The sequence below is a fragment of the Papaver somniferum genome, chromosome 10, assembly GCF_003573695.1.
Source record: "Papaver somniferum cultivar HN1 chromosome 10, ASM357369v1, whole genome shotgun sequence".
Classification (NCBI taxonomy): domain Eukaryota; kingdom Viridiplantae; phylum Streptophyta; class Magnoliopsida; order Ranunculales; family Papaveraceae; genus Papaver; species Papaver somniferum.
Genome location: NC_039367.1, coordinates 28,075,940 through 28,101,126, shown reverse-complemented (window position 1 = coordinate 28,101,126; position 25,187 = coordinate 28,075,940).

The window sequence follows — 25,187 nt, the reverse complement described above, 5'->3', positions numbered from 1 at the left end:
GCCAAATAGGCAGGCACATCATAGGTAAGGTAGCTGTATAGATATAAACACATAGTACGGCTGATGTTACTTTTCCGCTCATCTTTTGCTAAATGTCCTTTCTGTAATAATGATGATGAAACTGTTGATCATCTTTTGCTAGAGTATCAGGTAACTAATAATCTTTGGTTTGTTGTGAATAGTCAAATTGCAGGGATGCATAATGGAATCGGTCTTAAAGACTGAATATTCTCATTGTTTGATTAAGCTAATACAACTGCTGCAATAAAAAATTGAGATGTGCAAAGGTGTTTGAAAATGTTCAAGTGCAGGTAAATGTTTTCAAAATACAAGTGCAGCAAGCCATTGCTGACTGGACCAGTGTGACAAGGAAAAATATTCACATAGTGTCAAGTACCAGGCAAAATAGAATTGTGCCTCAATAAACTTCGCCACAATTTTTTTTTACAAAAACAAATTTTGATGCATTTTATAAAAAGGAAACTTGATTATGGGTTGTGGCCTAATAGCTTTTAATAATGTAGGGAGGTGTGTTGAAGTAAGTCATTCACAGTGGTTAGCACAAGATGAAGAACAAGCAGAGGCGCAACAACTTTGGAGGCAATCAGATGGGCCCATAAAATTGGAGTGTACAAGCTGCATTTGGAGGGAGATCGTCTAAACGCAATGAAAGCCATTAATGGTGCTGTGGGAGTAGATGGACAATAATAATGTCATTAGTGACTGTAGGTTGTGGCTTAATTCCTTTGGTTCATGGATATGCACTCATGCTCCAAGAGAACTAAATGGAATAGCAGATTATTTAGCTAAAGAAGCTAGGAGTAGAAGTCTTATAATGTTTTCTGGTATGGTAATGAGGATTGCCGATGTGGTTGATTTCTCTAAAGTGAACAAAGCTAATTTACAGATGTTGCAAAGAGTTGGGCCATATGTAGCTTATGGCTATCCAAATCTCAAAACTGTGAAGGAATTGAGAACGAATTAGACATTTCCTTTGTGTTAACAAAAGGAAGAATTATTTTAGATCTGAAAAAATAAGTAAAAAAATTACTACCACAATTACAGCAACAACTACTTGAAATTTCAAGACATGTGATCTTAAAAAAATAAGATGCAGAAATTCCAAAATCCCTGATTTGCTGCATCTAAACTATACATATGTTTCAGAGTAATCTCATTTATTTTCTCCATTATCATTGCTGACATTGACAATCTCAACAATCTCCTTAGATGGCCTTGCACCATCTTATTTGGACTGCAAAACTAGGTTTTCACTAGATGGCGTCACACTGCACTTGCGGAGCCCAGTCAGTGTCCCTTCCGTCTCACAACTTACTTGGTGTCCCAATGCATTCTCTTCCACCCTCTGATTGTTGCCATGAGGAGAGTCTGCAAGAAAATCAACAATGTAAGATTAATTCATTCTGCATTTTGAAGATAAACATGGAGGAAATCAATGTACTGCTGCCTGCTGGTGCAACACATTATATTCGTTAAGAGTTTGCTAAGAAAAACTTGCTGTAAAAGTGAAGGTGGTGTTACTACTAATTTTGCTCGGATCCTGTAAACACTTGGACGAGAATCATCTTACAGAAAGGCACTCACTGTAAAGATTAAAGTTTATTTACTGTAAAAGCCACATTGATTGCTTTCGAAACCAGAGTTTCATTCAAAGGTTACCTGATATTCCTTGTAATTTCAATATCAGTTAAAGCTACTGATGAGTTACTTAATGAATGAGTTAATGTTCTTTCAAGTCGATAAGATCTAGCAAGAGCAACTATGATTGAGAGGTAATATTGATTTTCATCTTTTATTAGGTGGAAACTTGTATATGTAAAATAAGAGCCAAGTTAAGAGTAGTGTTACTGATGCACTAGATGCACACTTGCATACCAGTCTTACTAGCCTTAAGGATCAGACGAGAAAATGATTGAGCTATGCCTATGTAAGTGGTTTGATTTATCTAATTTGATGTTGTACTACTTGTATAGATCATCTAATGTTGGGGTTACAATTGTACAGTAAACCTCAATACCTTAAGTTCACAATTCCTATGTCAAAGGGGATTTATGGCTAGCTACCTACAAGGGTCTGTACCAAATTCATCCTAAGTGCAAAGTGAAGTACATCAGGTTTGCTCTCCATAGGGACTCTTCCCAAACCCCTGAAAACTAAAGGACATTTATTGAAGACTATAGAACATTAGTCATTACAGAACTCTATTCTGCCAAACATACAGTGACTCTTATAAAAATTAACCATGTTTAGATCTTTTCCTAAACAAATCAAACTCCTATTCAAAACCATAGATCTTCATATTTGCTTGAAAATTAAGAGCTATAGAGAAAGAAATAAATTCTTATTCACTGTTTACTAATAGAGACTTTCTCTCTTTAAAAGTCGAATTTATTTGTTTTCAAACTACTCAAGAAGCATGCTTGAACAATGTTACTTAAACCCATCCACATTCAATTTGTAATAATAGATTTTTTTCCCTTCTTTTTCCACATTTAATGTTAATTGGTGTAATGAAATTTATTTTAGCCTAGTGCAAACATCAATCAGATGTGACTTATTCAGCAACCTTGCGCAATTCATGAAATATAGAAACCACTGCTAACTCTAACTGCTATCATATCCAAGAAAATGAAGACAAACCGTTCGAGCTCTGCAGACAAACCATGACACTTGATTTTATTGCTTCCAACTCGGCTACCTGTCTCTTTCGTTAGTTTCCATTTTCTTATTTACCTCCTCAAAGTGACAAACCCTCTTGTTGAATCATGAAATTGCATTGGCAAGATAATTGGAAGCTTATAAAATCAAGTGTCAAGGTTTGTCTGCTACCACATTAACAACAGGGTATGACCATCGGCTCTATATGAATGCCATTTACAGACAAAGCAATGTAAACATGTAACTATGATATGCATCGACATGAACACAGAGAAACAATGGACATAGCGCGAGAGCCACACTAACAAAAGGCAAACAAATAAAACACTAGATAACAAGGATATGAATGATACCTCCAGAGACGTGCACACCTGTGGAATTTACATGCCGCGAAGAAGGTTTGCAACAGGGTGCAAAAGTAGAATTTGGACTCGTTTCAGTTCTAGTGAAGTGTGCCTCATCAGCTGCATTCTCACTGCCATCCATATCCCCGCAAGTTCTTTCACAAGAAACTTCGTCAGTTTCCATCTTCTTAACTACCTCCTCCAAGTGACAGATTCTTTCCCCTGCACTCTTCTCCTTTTGAGACATAACAATTCCTTCTTCTGTTAACCCCTTGATTTTCTTTCCCATTCCAATGCATTTATTCCTGTAATCTTCGCGCTCATGATCAAGACCACCATTTACTACCCTTAGGTTCTCCAATTCCAGCCCCTTCCGTTCCAGCTTTGCACACAAACCTTGACATTTTGATTCTATAAGCTTCCAACTCTGCAAACCTCCCTCTTTCGTTAGTTTCCATTTTCTTGATTACCTCCTCCAAGTGACAAATTCTTTCTCTTGCACTAGTCTCCCTTTCAGACATAACAATTCCAGACATGACAATTCCTTCTTCTATCAACCCTTTGATTTTTTTCTTCCATTCCAATGCATTTTTCCATGTTCTCTTCACACTCACGTTGAAGACCGCCGTTTATTACTGCTAAGTTCTCCAATTCAGTTCCCTTCCGTTGTAGCTCTGCAGACAATCCTTGACACTTGATTTTATAAGCTTCTAATTCTTTTTCCAAGTCAATTTCATGATTCGACAAGGCAGTTACTTCAATGTCCATTTCCATGCAATTTATCCTCAGATCTTCAATCTCAACTGCATCTCTTTTCTTCATCAACTTAAAATCATCGATTTCCCGTTTGAGTTCAGCACATTTATTACATTTGCCCCTTTGATCATCCTCCAAAACTTCTGTACACGTTTTCTTGAAATTTCTATTCCTTCCTTGAAACCCATCTCATACTTTTTCTTAAGTTGACTACACTCCATCATCAGCTCATGATTATGGTGTTTCAGAACCAAACAAGCTAACCTCCAATGGTGATTTTCCATTTCCATGGTGTCTGCACATTTTTTCCACTTGTAGTTGGGATCATCATCTTTTCTTGAAATTTCTATTCCCCCCTTGAAACCCATCTCATACTTTTTCTTACGTTGACTACACTCCATCATCAACTTATGATTGTGGTGTTTTAGAACGAAACAAGCCATCCTCCGGTGTTGAGTTTCTATTTCTTCCCTTGATGTACCCATTTCTTAACTGGTACTAGTTGATTCTCAGGATTTTTACAAAATAAATAGCAGTCCTAGCAAAAACAGAGTGATAATATGGAGAGAAGAACCTTGTGAAAAGAAAGAAAAAAAAAGGTTTTTCTAGTATAGTCTACTCTTACAGAATACAGACCGAGGCACTGAGCAGCAGACCTATGTACTTTCTAGGTTGGTTTTAGTGCTGTGATGTGGAGGATAAAAAAGAATCACTGTAACTAGTGCTATATTTGGGAAACAAGATTAATGACAAAAACCCAATGCAACTCCAAGGATAGAAATCATTAAGCCTAGGCCAGATCCTTAGTGACGGCCAAAGAGTCACATCGTTGGTAGCTGTTTATCCCTTAAAATCTTCATTTGGTCAAACAACACACTGATATTTCACAGTTTACTGAGACGAGCCTGCCTCTCTCATTCAAATTTGAAAACCAAAATACTTTAATGGATTATTAAAAAAATTCAGGGTTCAGGCCTATTATTTTGTGGTCTCTAGCTTGGAGTCTTTTCGTTTACTTTCTCCATGCATGTGTACTCAACGACTACAAAAAGAAGTTGCACAAGAATTATGCCAGCAAAAATTCCTAAAAGTAGAGATTTTTTTGGTGGGAGGGCTTGTTTCTATAAATTCTATTCAAACAAAAGTGAGGGAGTCTCACATATGAATAATCGGACAGATTAGCACCTAAAATAATTCCTTCACCTAAACTCCAAAATCACAATAATAAACTTAATATTCAACAGCTTATCTACTTTCCTCCTTAAAGTGAAGACTCCTACATACTGTTAGGTGCTACTAAGCCAATGCACCATCCTCAAACACCATTATTAAATATATCTATTTCTTAGGAAATTACTCTAAAGTACATTTTACAATAGGAACTACCTCAATTAGGTCCCAAGCACTACCAATATTAAGATTCATACAAGCAAATGCACAAAAGGAGATAAGAGCAAATTCAGCATCACTATTACATAAGTGCTTAAAATATATTCAGAAAAGCTTTGAAATAACTGGTTGAGCAGCATATTAAATGTACACCACCATTAGTATCAAACTTGGAAGAAACCAAATTGCCAAAGTATACCAACTTTCCACAGTTGTGTTTGACCCAACCCAAACATCAACAAGCATTCTGAATTTTAGCGCTTCTTAGCCAGAGGTCTAATGAACGACTCAACATTGCCACCCCTGTATACGCAGACAAAGATAATGAAGATTATTATACGAAGACCTAGCAAATTGGAATACATGAAGGGTCAACACTGAGTAAATACCGAACAAGGGAATGAGAAGATTTAACTTACTTAAGAAACAACCTCGAGTCTCTTGTGCAACCAAGAAACCAACTAGGTAAATGAAGATGAGACATCACCTTCACACCTAGAATAAAATCTTCATAAGAAACATTTAAGGATATACCTTGTTCTCCAAAAATGTTTTTCAGTATGGTGAATTCCTGACACAGAAAACAAAAACATCTTTAGAGGAAAAAAAAACTTGAAAAATAAAACGAATAACAAACGAAAACTGTTATATACCTCAGCCTCAAAATCAACCAGTGTAGAGATACTGATTTTCTGATTGGATAGAGTCAAGTCCAATCCATTATATAGGTAAGGTTTTTTGTCAAGGTCACTGAGAATACAACGTCGATGTAGTTCAGCTGGAGGCATTAGAATCTCGCAAGCAAAATTTGATTGAACCATATGATCAAAACATGGCTTGAGTGGAATCATCATCGTCACAACTGTTGGTCGCACAGCAGACAAAACACGAAATATGGATGATAAGTACATTATTTTGTCGAGAGCCCAAGATAAATAATAATGTTTGTTTTCACTATTTAGGCAATAAAATCTTTCAAAGACGGATAATTAAACAAAACTGTTATTATTACCTCTTGAATACTTCTGCGAACAGTTTAGGCAGAAAAATGAACCATTCTCACGAATTTCAAACTTGGTATGGCGACACTCATGACAATGCCTTTCCCGTGATCCACAATTTCGGCAGTAAAAATCAGAATTATATTTCGGCAGTAAAAATCAGAATTATATTTCTTAAACTCATTATGGTCACACACATAACAATGTCTGTCAGCCATTGATAGTTAAAACTATCACTCCCTGCACCAAACCAGAAGTAAAGATTTTAAACTGTACAGAACTGAAAAGGAAGAAGATAATTATACAAGACCCAAAAAATAAGTATACAGGCTTAGCTACCAATATGACTGGAAAATGCACAGGGTATGTTTAAAGTGGTGAAGAGGCATTTTCTGCAAATGGATGTAAAACACCAAAGACGCCTGATATCATGTAATTGAACCATAACACATAACATCAAGAACATTAAAGATCATGTGATTGAAACTAAAACATATATAAAGAACATAAGAGATCATGTAATAGAACTAAAACATATGATATCAAGAACATATATTCATGATAATCCTTAGAGAGTTAACATAGAAAATCCAAATAACAGATCTAAGTGGATATTAAAAGGAAATTCGATTCGAGCAACTGAAATTCATAACAAAAGTTAAAATTCATACCAAAAGAATTATTACTACTAAATCTTAATATTCGTATTGTAACCATAAAACGAAACGAAGAACTAAAAACAAAGTAACGAAGGTATTTAGGAGAAATCCCCGAACCTGAATAGCCGATTTTTCAAGGATTCCTGCAACACAGATTCCATCCACTTTCACTTCTGGATTATATGCAGAAGTAGGCCTGGTCTGGACCCTCACTTTCATTTCTAGGTCACTTTTTTTATTTCTTGCAAAACTAGGCAAGTTAACGGATTCCATCCACTTTAACCATCTCGGTCAATTTATCGCGTTGACTTGTCAATATCTCGCCAAAATATCATATAGGGAGATCTCATACATGTGGTAAGACTACTGAAATGTCCTTCACACGTGTGTGTCAGTCACGTGTTCGATCTCATTCATTCATTCTTCTTCTTCTTATCTTCTTCTTCTTTGTTTTCTTCTCCTTCCGTTTTCTTTCTTCTGCTCATTAGTGAAGAGAGGATTTGGAATTAAATTAGGGTTTCACTGAAAAGATTTGTAGGAAGAAATTGATGATGGTTCTGAAATTGATTGAACATGGGAATTCGAGAAAAAGGGTTTGATAGAAATTGAAAAGCAAAGTAGATTAAGGTTCAGTTTGTGAAGAAAGTATTGATGGTGTTTGGCAGTGATGGTTTCGATAATCGAAGACTAGGGTTGAAGTCGAACTGAAATTGGGTTCTTGGTGCTGGTTTTGAATGTTTCTGCTGGTGTTGATTGTTCGAATTGGAGATGGATTGACAGAATATGAAGTTAGGGTTTGGATTGAGAAGCTGAGCAGCAAATGAAGAACTGGGTACTGTTGATTTGGTGGATACCGTTGGGATTGAATGGAAGAAATCGAAGTTCTGTGTGTGTGATTCAATGTCAGTTTGTGAAGAAAGTATTGGTGGTGTTTGGCAGTGATGGTTTCGATAATCGAAGACTAGGGTTGAATTCGAACTGAAATTGGGTTCTTGGTGCTGGTTTTGAATGATTCTGCTGGTGTTGATTGTTCGAATTGGAGATGGATTGACAGAATATGAAGTTAGGGTTTGGATTGAGAAGCTGAGCAGTAAATGAAGAACTGGGTACTGTTGATTTGGTGGATACCGTTGGGATTGAATGGAAGAAATTGAAGTTTTGTGTGTGGATTCAATGTCAGGTCAATCGAAGAAGGAGAAGATATTGTTAATGTGGATTAAGAGGAATCTGATGTTGCTACTCATTGCAGTGTGACATGAACTGAAGTGTAGAGATTTGCAGGTGGTGATTTCAGTTGAGGTTAATGGTTTGGTTGCAGCTGCAGTTGAGTGCCAGATGGTTTGTTGGTGGTATATGAATTGCGAGAAAGGTGTCACTGTTGTTGGAAATGAGCTGAGCTGCTGGTGATGGATGCTGTGGTGGTCATGTGTTGAGTTGCAATGAAGCTGAGAAAAGAGAATTTGGGTTGTTGTGCTCCAAGGATTGGTGGTGCTGATGTTGCCAAGGGTGAACTCAGAGAAGGTTTAGGTGATGTCTGAGGTTGCAGTTGAGCTAGGAGATGCAGGGATTTGAGTTTGGCTGCAAGGGGATAGTGTTGGTTGGCCTGGAGAGGAGCAGAAAAGTAGAATTGGACCAGTAAGGTGTTGTGTTTGGTACACAAGAAGGTGGTTGATATTTTTGGTGCTGTGATTTTCTCAAAAGAAGATGGGTTCTCAGTGCTCTTGAGTTGTTGTTGCTTCTGGCAGTCGATTGAGCTGGTGGATTTGAAGATATGGTGGTGGCAGTCCTGGTGGTTATCAAGTTACTCAAGGGAGGCGAATTTGTGACAGTGCGTTAAGATTTCTGGAGTTGCAGTGCAGGTGTATGCTGAGCTTAATTAGAACCTGAGAACAAGATGGAAGAAGTGAAGTGCAGGAAGTTGGAGTTGCTGCTACAGAAGGTTGTGTATGAACTTTTGCAAGTGGATGGAGCTAAGTAGATGCATTACATAGAAGGATGTAGTTGTTATAAAGTATTGGTTGAGGCAGTGATGGTTGAAACTATTACAAGAGGAGTTGTGATTGCAATCTGGTGGTGCTCAAGTGGATTGATAGTGGCTCGAGGTGAAGCTGAGTGCTTGGTGTGGTATTGGTTTACCTGGTGGTACAAGAAGAAGCTGTCTGAGCTACGGCTGAAGTTGCGGGTGCATATACAGTTGGAGTTAATTGGCACTGATGAATGGATTTGTGAATGCTTGTACTGCCTGGGAATGTGATGAAATTGCAGTGCAGCTGAGAATTACAAGATCAGCAGGTGGAATAAGAGATGAAGCTACAAAATGGGAGTGGTAGCTGCAAGATAGAAGAAATATCGAGCAGTATGGGTTCAAGAAGCTACTGCAATGAAAAGAAGGGATTAGTGGTGTTGTTGTGAATGAGGTCAGGTTGCAAAGAATGTGTGCAGTGTTATGAAATGGAGGTGTTGAACAGAAAATGCAGTGGATGCAAGAATGAGTGTGGCGATGTTTAATGTGGTAGTACAGATGAAGCTGATTCAGATGGAATGAAAGGTGCAGCACTGGTTAGGCCTTGGCCTAACTTAGCTGACAAGCTCTCTGACTCAACCTGAATTGGCCAATTTAACTCACTGATATAACATTAAATCAGTGATACAAAGGACTTTTAGGTCTTTTTAGTTACACCTAACGGTGCTAACTTTCCATCCATCACTTTTGGTCAAAACTTTCCTAGTCTAGCGATAAATAAAAAAAGTGGTCTAGAAATGAAAAGCACCAAAAAAACGGGCCTATTTTTGTAAAAAGCCCAATTTCTATTTAGGAGAGAAACCCTAACCTGAATACCCGATCTTTAAAGTCTCCACAACCCAGAACTTCTTAAAATGCAGATAGAGAAACAACTATAAATATGATTAGGGTTTCTTCCCGTATCGTTGGATTTGTCAGTTTATTGAGAACCGTTGATCTGTGCTGATTGCAACAAGGAGAAACTGTTACCATTTGAAGCAAAAAGAGTTAAGGAAGGATATTACCATGTTGCATGAGATTGGATTACCTCTCAAGTAGTGCTACATTTATAGTCATTAGCTAGACATCAAATACCTCAAAAAGAATCGTCACCTTCCAAAGTTGTATACCAATAGTCGAAATAATTGTGGTTCCATAAGACCAAATAGAGCTAACACCAATATGAGACAACTACACTGGTTTATAAAAATGAACAGAAGGAGCACGTCCTCATCTAGGGTTTCTGTCAAGATAACTGGGTTTATCTGGGGTGCATAACTAAGCTTCTTATGTGGGTCTTGATCCGAGAAATGGGCCTCCAATACCTGGGTTACCTCCCGGACAGTGTTTGGACGATCGGGTTGCGGAGTCCGAATAGACTCCAGTGATATCTCAGACGCACATGGCCCAAGTCCCAAGTTAGGTACTCTAATTAGGGATACTTGATGATCACAAGAATCATCACCACCCCAAACTTAGGATTTTGGGTGCCTCTACATAGACTAGTCACAATATTCCTAATTTCTCGACCATCAGGTTCTTGAAAAAGGTCAATTGCTTCCCCTAAGTTATAATCGGGTGGTTCATCCTCTACTTGCTTCATATCTGCTATGGTCCACTCTAAAGCTTCCTTATTTTCTTGAAGCACGGTTTCTGGCAAGAAAAGAGCCGGAATAGAGGAGAACGACTAAATACAAATAATATACCTCAAATATTTACCTTTAAATTTAGTTATATAAAGGTTCGACGGGTATAGCATTTCACGGCCATATAACATAACAAATTAAATATGTCAAGCCACATTTTAGAGTGAGATAGTGAAGCAAACCTTACTGAATTGGGTAGTTTTCGGGACAAGAAGAAAATCAATAACATTAGTTGGCACTCTCTGTTTCTGGAATAAAGTTGGACAAGTCGATTAAAAAAAATGATATGTTACATACATAAGACAGCAAAAAAATGGTAGAGTATAGTATCATAAGTACCTTTGTAATGTGCCTCTATGTCCATAACACCATATGTGAATTCCTTCTAATCAAGTAAGCAAATACATAATGATTAATTAGAAAAAATAAAACAAAGTGAAAATTGTTTTTCACTGTGATGTGTTGTCATGCGAGATACGACGAGTCACTATAAGTTATTTGTAACTGTGTTATATATTTGTGAAACAGATTAACAAAGTAAATTTAGGTTAGTGGGAAGAAAGAACCCAAAAGATGAAATATCTACGTTAATATGTACGACGAATCAGATTCTAGAGTATTAAGCCAGGTCCATGAGTAACAGAGCCAAACATCGTAGCTAGCTGTAAATTTATTCTTTTGGTCAAAACACAGTACGTTTTCTGCAACTTCACAGTTAGTTTAATGCAGATGCTAATATCGCTCACATCAGCCTAGCGCTGTCATCCAAATTTGAAATCTAATTACTCAAGGATTACTATTATTGATAAAAGTACAAGTCGTGTACCCTTTTTATTGGAAAATTATTTGGTGTTCTCTCTACCAAGTGTTTTCGTTTTTATTTTTATTTATTTATTTCTTCTCCAGTTTGGTTTTGTTACCGTGTATTGTTGTTTGATTTCAACATTTGTTTTTTGGTAATAAAAAGATAGAATAAAAAAGTTAAGAAAGTTACACATTGTTTGGGCTAGGTTGCAATCACTTATCCTTATTCAGAGTTTTGAAAATAAAAACAGGGGGAGTTCAGCAGAGTTCGCTGGTTGTTGTTGCTTTGGGTATCTTCCCCAAATCAATAGTTGCTTGGTTGAATCCTTTAGCTACAATACTTAAAAGAAAAGTTTTATCACTGATATTTTCTTTTATAATTGATTGTTTACTCGTTTCCCATCTCGTTGTAGCTTTCCAAGAGATGTTTCTTTGTTCCCCATTTATCATCTTGTAGAGATTGGTGCAGCTGGTTTCAATTTGGATGTTGTTAACTTCCAGACGAACTCCCCAATTCCAAGCTTCCCACTGTCACTTGTTTGAGTTTTGTTTGTTCTCCGAATCACTTGCATGCATACACCCAAATGGTCGTTCTCCGAATCACTTGCCTGCATATACCCAAATGATCTCGCAAGACAATAATATAGATGTTAATAGGTATATCCCTGAGAAAAGCAATATTCATTTTGACAGACCCATGCATGAGGGCAATTCAATCCTTTACTTCCTTAGGCTAACCCCTATGGGCTAGATTGAGCCTAACTTAGCTGACAAGCTCTCTGACTCAACCTGACTTGGCCAATTTAACTCACTGATATAACATTAAATCAGTGATACAAAAGACTTTTAGGTATTTTTAGTTACACCTAACGGTGCTAACTTTCCATCCATCACTTTTGGTCAAAACTTTCCTAGTCTAGCAATAAATAAAAAAAGTGGTCTAGAAATGAAAAGCACCAAAAAAACGGGCTTATTTTTGTAAAAAGCCCAATTTCTATTTAGGATAGAAACCCTAACCTGAATACCCGATCTTTAAAGTCTCCACAACCCAGAACTTCTTAAAATGCAGATAGAGAAACAACTATAAATACGATTAGGGTTTCTTCCCGTATCGTTGGATTTGTCAGTTTATTGAGAACCGTTGATCTGTGTTGATTGCAACAAGGAGAAACTGTTACCATTTGAAGAAAAAAGAGTTAAGGAAGGATATTACCATGTTGCATGAGATTGGATTACCTCTCAAGTAGTGCTACATTTATAGTCATTAGCTAGACATCAAATACCTCAAAAAGAATCGTCACCTTCCAAAGTTGTATACCAATAGTCGAAATAATTGTGGGTCCATAAGACCAAATAGAGCTAACACCAATATGAGACAACTGCACTGGTTTATAAAAATGAACAGAAGGAGCACGTCCTCATCTAGGGTTTCTGTCAAGATAACTGGGTTTATCTGGGGTGCATAACTAAGCTTCTTATGTGGGTCTTGATCCGAGAAATGGGCCTCTAATACCTGGGTTACCTCCCGGACAGTGTTTGGAGGATCGGGTTGCGGAGTCCGAATAGACTCCAGTGGTATCTCATACGCACATGGCTCAAGTCCCAAGTTAGGTACTCTAATTAGGGATACTTGATGATCACAAGAATCATCACCACCCCAAACTTAGGATTTTGGGTGCCTCTACATAGACTAGTCACAATATTCCTAATTTCTCGACCATCAGGTTCTTGAAAAAGGTCAATTGCTTCCCCTAAGTTATAATCGGGTGGTTCATCCTCTACTTGCTTCATATCTATTATGGTCCACTCTAAAGCTTCCTTATTTTCTTAAAGCACGGTTTCTGGCCTATTCTCCTGTTCACTATCCAAATCGGAAGCTATAATCACAGGAAAAAATTCGGGTAGGCCTAAGAATGTATAATTAGGCTCCAACTCAGGAGGCTCTTTTAAACAAGGTATTGGAGTAGACTCAGAATATAGTAATGGTTCGAATCTATCTTTACTTATATCAATATCCAACACAGGAATAAAGTCCAACAGAGCATTTACTTGTTCAATATTACTATAATCATCGAAATCCAAGCTAAAAATGGATAGACAATTCTCTAACGGATCTTCCAGAACGATGTTTGGTAATGACTTCTGAACTAAGGTTCCTATCATGTTCACCTCTTCTATGCTTGATTCATATAGATCGGAGAGTAGATTACTAATATTAAAAATGTTCAGCTCAATAGTCATATTACCAAAAGACATATTCATTATACCATTTCGACAGTTCATGATCGCATTAGATGTAGCTAAAAATTGGCGACCTAAAATCACCGGTATTTGGTCCTCTGGGTCAGGGACAGGTTGGGTATCTAGGATAAAAAAATCCACAGAATATACAAACTTGTCGACCTCAATAAGAACATCCTCGATAACACCACGAGGAATTTTAGCAGACCTATCAGCTAACTGGAGTGTTATCTGGGTCGGTTTCATCTCACCAAGTCCTAGCTTAAGGTACACATGATATGGCATTAGGTTCACACTGGCTCCTAAGTCAAGCAATGCTTTTTCGACGCGGTACTTAACAATTTTACAACTAATGGTAGGGGACCTCGGGTCTTTATACTTAGGAGTAGTGGTATTCTGAATAATAGAACTCACATGACTAGCTATGAAGGCTTTCTTATGAACAATGAGATTACGCTTTCGCGTACACAAGTCCTTAAGGAACTTGGCATAAGAGGGAATCTGCCTAATTGCATCTAATAATGGAAGGTTGATAGTGACCTGCTTAAACACTTCCATTATATCTTTAAAGTTGGATTTCCTCTTAGTGGGAACTAGCAGTTGTGGGAATGGGGATCTGGGGATAAAACCATGCTCAACAGGACCCTCATTGGTCTCTTTAGAGACTCTATCAGTCTCTTCATTTTCTGGCTCAGAAGAGTGAACTACAACATGTTCACTATCAGGCATGGCAACCTTGTTGTCAACTTTATTTCCATTCCTAAGGGTTGTAACAAAATTCACATGATTGTTCGATTTCTCTCCTTTAGGGTTAGGATCAGTATGACTAGGGAACCTTCTATCTTCTCTCTCACTTATAAACTTAGCTATCTGTCCTAATTGAAGTTATAACTTGGAAAGACTCTGGGAAGTATTCTTCAATTCCTACCTAGTTTCTTGTTGGAAGCTCATGTGGTTCTTTGATAGCATGTCATGGTTACTTACTAACATAGTGATAGCTTCCTCTAAGGTATAGATCTTTTTCTCGGAAGTGTTCTGAAACTGAGTTTGACCTGAAGAGTTCTTAAAACCAAATCCTGGGGGAGGCTGAAAATTACTAGATTGGCCTTGATTCTGTCTCTTAGACCAAGAGAAATTCGGATGGTTCCTCCAACCAGGATTGTAGGTTTCTGAGTACGGGTCAAACTTTTGACGGTTTTCAAACCTAGAGTTGTTATAGACAGCATGGGCTTGCTCCTCACTATCCTGACCTTCCCAAAAAGCAGCATTGGGTTCTATTCCACAACTAGAGACTTGAGAGGCTATTCCTACCATCAGATTCCACAGGAGACCTATGGTTGGGATGATTTAATTCCAGGGCCTTTAACCTTCTACACAAAGCAGCAAACTTAGCCTCTGGCCCGTAGATAGTATCCACCACATTAGTGCTACTCTTATTGACCAAGAGTCTTCTAGGGGGGTCAACACTAGATTCTCACTGTTGGGATTTTTCAGCTACATCTTCTAAGAAGGTATATGCATCTTCAGCACTTTTACTTGTGAACCCACCAGCACATAAAGATTCAACCATGGCTTTGGTCGAATAGTCTAAACCTTCATAAAGGATGGTTACTAGTTTCATTTTATCAAATCCATGGTGGGGACATTGTGACAAGAGATCATTGAATCTCTCTAAAAACCTATAAAGAGATTCTCCTTCTTGTTGCACACTAGAACTCTTTTTCTGCCTAACAGATGCAGTTCTATGCTTAGGGTACCATTTCAGGTAGAACGCAGCAGTGAGTTCATCCCAAGTTTCTACCGATTCATACGGTAGATTATGCAACCATGACTCGGCCCTATCCTTTAAGGAAAAAGGAAACATCCTAAGTTTTAGGATTTCATCACTAAGGTCTTTAATTCTGATTGTTCCGCAAATTTCCCCAAAGTCCCTTATATGAAAATAAGGGTTCTCACCGTCCTTTCCTAAAAATATAGGAGCCATATTAATAATAGTAGGTTTCAACTCATAATGTGCCATAGTGGCAGGAAATTTAATGCACGAAGGTCGGTTGGTCCTAGTTGGAAACATGTAGTCTTTCAAAGTTGTCATTGTTGGCACAACCGAAGTACTAGGGGTAATTTTGTCACTCATAGATAAATACTCAAAACTAAATTTTCCAAAAACAGGGCTCTCAAAAGAAGAATCTTCGAGCTCCCTGCTTATATCAGAAGAACTACTAGGTTTTTCGCTAATCAATCGACCTAGAGTATCTATTTTCCAAGCCCTATTAACAAAATCAGGCATACACTAAAAAAAAATTCAAAAATAAAAATCATAGCAAGGAAGGTTGTTCTAGCAAACACACATCAGGCTGACTCGACTCCACCAAAGAAAACCTAAATATTTCTAGCAAACAAAAAGCATGACGGCTCCACTTAGATTGTTTCTATACTTGCTTGTATCTCTCGAAAGGGAATTCGTTACAATTTGAGAAAACCCCTATGGAATCAATCTGAGCTAGTATGAGGAAACAGAGGCGAGGGAAGCTCAATGGAGCTTTGATACCCAAGGCCTCACCGGCGTTACAAGGCTGTACGTTTCAACTCACAAAAACCTTCATGAACTTCAAAGTGTGCTTAAGAGAGTAACCAATATCCTTCGAAATTTTTTCCTAATAAGCGCGTTACCCTATTGGTCTCGTTCTAGTCAAGTTTTAAGCTTGGGTTCGCATTAGGTTTCGTTTCCCTAAGGCGGGCAAGAAGGGAGCGGTGATGAAATCCGAACCCTTATCTTGTTTTGGCCAGGCCTTGCCCTTTACTAGAAGTTTAAAAACAATCCTGTTCAGTCCCTCAATCAATGATCACCTTAAGGAATACAGTAACCCGTTTGCAGGAGATTCGCGAGTGTTTCGATTGGACTTACGTCCCGTACCAGACGGGGGATGAACCGTTGTAGTCGACTCGGGCCACTGACTCCTGTGTCAGTGTGCGAACCCGAGGGGCCGAGACGATATCGTAATCACCCTCCTTCCCTGCACACAATTTAATATATATATATATATATATATATATATATATATATGTATATATATATATTAATAATACCCTTCCGTAGGGTTTAAAAAAAATTGAAGTCCAAGTTTAAAGTTTAAAGTCCAAAGTCCAAAAATAAAGTACAAAAGAACAAGAAAGTCTAAAAAAAAAATCTACAATAATAAAAATGTCTCTCTTTTTTTTTATAAAAAAAAAAAAAAAATCTTCTTCTTTCGCTCCTTTCGCTTTAAGCTTTTTTTTCCAAAGTCCTAAGTACTCCACTTCGAACCTGTAAATCAAAGACAAAAAGAGACGTAAAAAGGAACAAATAAAAAAAAAATCTACCTAACCACAGGTCCGCGTCGGCGGCGCCAAAAATTTGATGTATTTTCAAATGATGTTGTAGTTGTGGTAAAAACTGGGTTCTTTTCGAACTTGTGAAGGGAATAATTATTTTTTTGATTTAAATAAATTTTATAAATATAGCAAAAATATCAAAGTGATATGAAAATATTTTTGGGAAAACTGGGGCTAAGGATTCCACTTTTCTACCAATTTAAAATGATATTTTTATTATTATTACGCAAATTTTTCCTTTTCAGTAATTTTAATTATCGCAAAAATTGATTTTATAAAAGAATAATTGTAAGTCGAAAGCATGGAATATCAAGAACACTAAGTTAAGCATATCCCATCAATTAAAATAACAATTACTTAATAAAAATCCGTGGGAAAACCTTTTTTATTCAAGGCAAATAATTAAATATTAAATTGCATAAATAATTAAATAGAAATTACCAATTTTTTTATTGGCGGAATAGCTTCCTCCGTTGCCCCAGAGAATAGGTTTAGCTCATCATTGTGAAATACCTCTCAAAATATTTTATTAAACTCAAAGTGTGTTTACAATGAAGAGAATTATAATTAAAATCGGGTTTGCAACGCATATAAACGTTACAAACTGTCGTTTCAGAAACGATACAAGTGAAGTGCTGTTTTCTGGTTGAATGCGAACCTCGCCTAAGTGTCGCTTATACTGTTGAAGAACGACGGCTCTAGCGAATCCGTTCTTCACGTTCTTGGTTCTGCACTAGCAGAAAACTTTCTTCTCTGTGTGTTTTTTTCTTTGATTTTCTCGACTCCAAACTCTCCTCCAAAGCTCTCCCCATCTTTAAACTCTTTAGCCTTGTATTTATAGTGTTTTGGAGCCAAAAATCCGACCACTAATTCCGTATATTCTTCCATCAATTCTGATATTGTTCGCTGCCCAAAAATACAATAATTTCCATTTTTATCTTCTACACACGTTAACTTTGATCCCGTACGCCCCAATTCGCCTTCCCCACGCCTCAGAAGTCATCGAATGCCTCTATATCATTCCATGCACGACAAGAACCTAATCGAACTCATGTTCCAGTCCGTGTTGCTCTATTTTGAGCTTGAGAATTAAAACACGTATTCCAGCCAAAATTGATCGAAACCACCACCCACAATGTGTTCCCTAGGCTAAATCACATCTTCCTGCCAAGTTTCAGTGATTGAATCTCCCTATAACTCTTTCATATTGCTGATTGAAAATCTGCGAGAGATGAAAAATATTTCCCGCCAAAACTGAATATTTGAATTTGAGAAGAAGGTGCCCCTTAACCATAGCTGGGGTGGAAATAGTAATTTTCTAGATTCCTTCGGGACATTTCCGGTACATTTCTGGGGTGCCTCCAGTGCATTTCTGGGGTGCCCTTAGTAATTTTCTTCGGGGGTGTAAAACACTATTTTTTGAGCCCATTTCGCCGCAAGAGCTTATTTCTCTAAAAATTCCTAAAAAGACATAAAATAATACAATAAGTATAAAATCGAACACTAACAATGCATATAATTGAGACATATTAAAAACATAAATGTGTCTATCAATGATCCATACTTGTGGAAACATTGTAGTGACCAACTAATAAGAAGGTGCGTTCCCGAATCTGAATTTAATTATATCTTGTATTTTTGTCACTCTTATGCTTGTGGAGGAAATTTTGTGAGTAAGAGAACCGCTCACAAGGTACTTGAAAGCGGTTTCTATTGGCCAACCTTGTTTAAGGATGCATACATATTTTGTACAACTTGTGATAGGTGCCAAATAACATGCAATCTAGGTGCCCGAAATCAAATGCCACAAACTTTTATTCAATTTATTGAAGTTTTTGATGTATGAGGTATTGATTTTATGGGTCCTTTTGTCAACTCCCATGGGAATTTTTATATCTTATTTGCTGATGATTATGTCTCTAAATAGGTGGAAGCTAAGGGCCACCCCAACTAATGATTCTAAAGTGGTTTCAGATTTTGTGCAAGCTAATATCTTTGCAAGGTTTGGAATTCCAAGATACATAATTAGCGATGGGGGTTCTCACTTCAAAAACAGGGTTTTACAAAGATTGTTGAAGAAGTACAATGTGTCGCACAAGATTGCAACACCTTATCATCCCAAAACAAATGGACAAGACGAGGTGTCTAACCGGGAGGTGAAATCCATTCTAGAGAAGACGGTGAATCCAACAAGGAAAGATTGGATCATGTGACTCGATGATGCTTTATGGGCTTATAGAACCGCATACAAGACACCTATCGGGATGTCTCCCTTTAGGCTTGTGTATGGTAAATATTGTCACTTACCCGTTGAAATTGAGCATAAGGCGTTTTGGGCTATTAAGCAGTGCAATATGGAGATGGATGGGGCTGGAAAGCAAAGGAAGTTACAACTCCAAGAGCTAGAGGAGCTTTGCAATGATGCATTGAAAGCTCACGCATTTATAAGGAAAAGATGAAAACATTTCATGATAACATGATTTCTAGGAAATAATTTTGCATTGGGCATAAATTGCTTTTGTTTAATTCTCGCTTGCATTTATTTCCGGGTAAATTAATGTCACGTTGGATTGGACCTTTTATTGTTACTAATGTGTTTTCTCATGGTGCAGTAGAAATTCGTAGCATAGCTACAATAAAGAGTTTAAAGTGAATGGGCACCGGTTGAAACCATATTATCAGAACTTTACTTCCGAAGTTGTTGAAGGAGTTAATTTTGTGGATGCACTCCCTCTGGAGGATTCGTAGAAAGCAAGGAGATAGTCGGGCTGACGACTTTAAACCAAGCGCTAAATGGGAGGCAACCCGTCGACTGAGTATTTCTTGTCTTGTTTTTAGTTTTTTTTTTCTTGTCTTGCATTTACTTTTTAGATTTCTTGTCACAATTTCATGTTAGAATTTCCCACATTGACTTACTTTGGATGACTCAATTTACATTAAGGACAATGTAAAGTTTAAGTGTGGGGGAGTGGTTAAGCATTTGTATTGTAAATTTTTCATGAAATTTTCAACTTTTGCGTAAAATAGTGAATAAAAAGCTCCAACTTGTGGTTAGTTTAGAGTCACATAGTATACAGGTCGCTAAGATTACATTGAGATTCTCATAAGAGTGATTGAACTTAGAGATGACACATAACATGATTGGGTTTCTTACTTGTATGAGAGTTAAAGTTGGATTTAACCATCCCAGTGGCAAATGAGGTGCAAACTGAATTCAATATTAGAGTAGTGGAGACTACCCATGTTACATCATGAGAGGCACCGACCTTCACTTCTTTGTACTTGTCTAAATTTGTGCTTTTAGAGTGTGTGTCACCGTATGTAAACTTCGGGTAGAATGGTGAGCTACCCAACCTCCCACCAATAGAAGCACTATTTTGATCTCTTGAGTGCTATTTTATCAATCATGATGGTGACGTCGAATTGCTAACTTACATACCACTTGTAATCTTGTTCGCAGTTAGCACCATCCACTTTATCTCTCTCTACACCAACATGTCCATAGAAACACCATCATCAACAAGAGGAGCATCACAAATTCGAAGGACAGTTGAAGACGTTCAAGGTTTACAAGCAACAATACAGAAATGAGCAGATTTTAGATTCAAGTATAGCAACAAGACAAGGAGCATAATTTTTACAAGTTGAAGACTTTTGTACAAGAGCGAATATTATCAAGATGAGAGTTCGAGAAGTTTATGATATCGAGACATACAAGTTGTAAAGAATCAAGCGGTAAAGTACTTACACCATGACCTTTGTACTTGCATTTTTATTTGTATTTAATTTTCTCTTGTCTTCATTTGAAAATAAAAATAAAAATCAAAAATCAAAAAAAAAAAAAAGAAGAAAGAAGACAAGAGAAAAGTTCATTAGGTTTATCATTAATTTTAATATTTTGTTTGTTTCATTTTGTATTTACTTTATTTATCTTGCATTTAAAAAAAATGAAAAAAAAGGCAAAATATTCATTGCATCATATTTTAGTTTATTTAGTTCGTTTTTGGTTTTGTATTCATTCAATAAAGCCAATGGAAGAAGAAATATTTATAGTGAAGTTTCAAGCAACAAGGAATTAGAGGAAAAAATCACATTGTCAAGATTCTACGAAGTTCAAGAGTTATCATCAAGAGTTGAAGACCGAAGACGAAGATGAAGACAATGATTGAAGACCGAAGACGTTTCTATGGTTGTTGTGAGAGTGGTGCTAACTGCATGCCGAACGGATAACGAGGTAAGTAAGCATATTTCCATCTTCGTTAAGTGGTTGATTTCCTTTCTTAGAGATCGTCAGAAAAAAAAGTTTTCAAAATGAATATAAGATGTGGGTTTTCAAAACAATTCGGAGGGTTTTTTCCTTCCTACCATTCAAGGTGTCGCGGGATTCTGTCTTCATTCCTAACTGGACACATGTGTGACCCATAAAAAGTTGTTTATTATTGAGAGCAACTTCATAAAACCCTTTCTTGTGAGGCAGAGTCGAGATTTTTGATCACCCCGAACCCGAATTTCTTTCGATAAGGGATGGTTATTTCTTTCTCAACTTTTAAGTATGAGATTGTTTTCATATATGTGTCTAACTTCTTATGACTAGTGTGCATAATCTCTATGTCTTCTTAGCGCGTTGGATGATATCATTACAGAGAACTAGTAATTGGAAATATTGGTTTTCTGGGTATATCTCTAGTAAACCCTCACGGGAATCGTATGTATCCTTTAGAATAAGATTTTTTTGATTTTCTCGAGGACTAGCAAAGTCTAAGTATGGGGAAATTTGATGGGTGTTATAAAACACCTAATTTTATATCTAGTATTTATGCTTTCTTTGCTATGATCCTTATGAATTACATCTCTTATGTTTAGTTTTGAGTTTTTAGATGCAATGGAATCATTTGGAGCAAAAGAATGAGAAAATCATTCATTTGGAGCGAAAAGAGCAAAAGGGTCAGATTCACAGGCGAGTGATATGGGAGCCAAACCATACCAAGACGCGTTTTGTACAAGTGACTGTTACTCTGGTGGCCTGTATTAATCCGTAGGGTGCATATATCAATTGTGTTCCTACCTAGCCACAAATTTCAGGGTTTCTCAATCATTCTTTCTTATCATTATCTTCTTAAAATCAAGAGAGGGAGAAAGATCGGCTGCGGCTCTTCATGAAGAAATTGAGTAATGATGGAAGGAATTACTGAGTTTGAATTCAATTGAAGGTAAGAAGGGAAGAGGTGGCTGCTACTTTATGTTTTGATGCTGTTTTAGCCCCAGGGAAGAGTTAAGAAAAGAATTTGGAGCTGTTGCTATTGAACAGAGACAATGAGAAGGAGATCGAAGAATTGAATCCGACGAAATTGAAAATGGATATTCAGAGTTTGTGATGGAGGAGATGATGTTCTTGCTGTTGATAAGAATATTCAGAGATGGGTTGGGTTTGAACTCGTGTATGGTTGAAGATCTGAGAAGATTTAAGAGTTGGGTTAGGTATTGAGGAAAATGGGTTCGATTATTGCTGTGAAGAGAACGATTGTTTCTGTTAGGGTTTGAAGTAATCAGATGGAAGAAAATGGGATCTGTGGTGGAATCGATGGGTTCAAGATGGTTCTGATTTGAAGCTGAAATTGTCATGATGCTGGGACAGTGTGTTGGTGATGTTTGAGTGGTTGCTGCTGTTGCTACTAATCGAAGAAAGTTGGATCTTCATCTGACTTGAGTTTGGATGAAATTCACTGAAATACAGGTTGAAGATGGGTTTGGTGGAATTTGCATTTGATTTTAGTTGGAGGTGTTACAGAGAAGTTAGGGTCTCTGAATCTTGTTAGGATGAAATTGGAGATGGGTATGAGATGACTTTGGTGTTTGATATTTAGTGGTTGAAGCTACGAAAAGAAGGAGCAACTGTAGTTTCTGGTGGTTGCAGTCTATGTATGTTGGTCTGTGTTTGTATGAGCTGGTGGTTTTACACAGTTGAGATTAAATTAATAGATGGTTGCAGCTGCAATTCAGGGAAGTGATAGCTCGAGTCTGGTGGAATTCGGAATAAGAAGATATAGAAGAATGAGTTGAAGCTGAGATACAGGGAAAACAATGAACTGCAGCTGTTGATAATGAACTGTATGGGAGTAACAAGTGTTGCAGCTGTGTTGAATGGCCAAGGTATGATGTTGATGATTGTTAGGGCAGGTTTGAGATCGATCTGGAGTTATTAGTGATGCTGCAGTTCAGGATGTGAAGCATTGGCTTGGTTGTAGTTGCAGGTCATGGGTTTTGGTGGAATTATGCAGCTCAGTTGAGTTTGGTATTGAACCTGACTTGCAAGTGGTGCTTAGAAAGATGCAGGAGATAACGAATCTGTCATGAAGCAAGTGCAAGTACTGCAGCTAGGGATTGCAGTTAAGAGCAATTGAATTCAGGGAGCAGGTGAATAAAGAGGTCCTGGTGCCGTGAAAGAATGGTGTTTGTGGTTGAGCTGTTGAGAATGTCAAATGAAGCAGATTCAGTTAGCTGGGAATGGGTATAGAATGAAGCTGCAGTTGCAGCCAAGTCCAAAGTGATGCCAGATGACAGTGGTGGTGATATGAACAGCAGGGGCTTTGAGACAAAGAAAGATGCATCTGCAGGTGAAGTGTATGGAAGAAGAAGCTGCAGCTGCGAAGAAGGCACAACCATCATGGCTGGACTGAACTGGTGAAGTGCAATCACTGTGCTTCAGCAAGCTCAAGGTTTGGCCTGGCATGTCAGCCTACTCAGATGAGTTAGTTGACTGATTCAACCTCTGACTTATCATGACTCGGTCTGTTTAACCCGGTTTGACCCAGTGACTTTGACTGAGTTGACTCGATTGACCTGTATGACCGGTGACCGGGTGGAATTTTCCGGTCACCTGAGATATTTTCCGTCCAACGTCCGGCACTGCACTAGTTTTCTGGCGACATATTTTTAGCAAGATTTTTAAATGGGTTTCTCACACACATGGGCTTGTTGGACCACTTGGACTTTGGGCTTTGAAAATCTAGTTTTGGAAAGATGAAAAGCTACTAAAGGAGAAAATTTCTATTTTGGTTTATCACGTATTTTCTACTTGGAGCTTTGGAGAGCGGCGATTCTTCTAGGGTTTGCTTTCGTATATTTTTCATTTATTTATTTTATGAAAATGATTATGATGAACTCCATTAATATGAGTAGCTAAATATTATTATTGGTTATGGGATAAAGTGAATTTCACAAATGATATTTGATTCAGTGCATTAGTTCTCAACTTTATTGTTTATGATTCATGGTTTATATTGTCATATGAATTGAATACTTGTTAGGTTGAGTCCGGAATCAATCTGATTTGCATTCATTTCTTAAGATATATTAGGATTTTCAATACGAAAAAGTTGTTTATCCCTGATTCTAAGTAGCATAATTGTGGATAGTGCTTGTAGTGATATATCATACTAGTCACAAATGAATCGTAACCTTGGTTATATCGAATTAGTGTTTTTACACGTTTGGTTGCCTTGATTAGTCTTATTACATAGAACTTAGTGCTTTTAGGGAGTTAAACTTAATTGTGCTTTTACACTTTAGTTGCTTTCTAGGAAGAATTCACATATACATCTTTTAATGTGGTTGTGATGAAATCAGAGAATTAGCGGGATATACTTGCAATCAAGGTATCCTAGGACTTTTAGTAAATGAGAGATTAAAATATCAATTCTAGTCATTGATGAAAATACATGTTTGTGAATGATACTATCCCGTAACCAATATCTTTTCCTTATTGATTATTCAAATTATTTTATTGCTTTCAATTATTTTTATTGCTTTGATAAAATCAAAATCCCCCCTTGGTTATTATGAAACTGAAATTTGCATAACAACTGTGGGAAATAACTCCTTCTTATCACATACTATATTTATTTTAGTTAAGTAAGAAAGTGAAATTATTTTTAACACATACAATATTTATTTTAGTCCAGCCAAGTCAATGCCACCTCAGCGGTGGATTTGACCGTGGGATTGACTTGGTGGGCTGAATAGAATTATTGGAGAAGAAATTGGGAAAATCGAATAGTTATCTTAAGCAAACCCAATTGTTTACTTATATATTTTATACAATTACACTTTGTCACTTAATTATATGCTTAAATTAGGGGCAAACATTTAGTTAACCGATCTGATCAGTTAGTTAAGGAGTTTTCGAAGTTAAGAATTTCCAGTAACAATAATATTGATCTTACAAGTTCACAATTTGTGGAGAAAACTTCTCAAAATTTTTTTTGCGACCTTCGGCAGCAATTCAGTGCAATGGT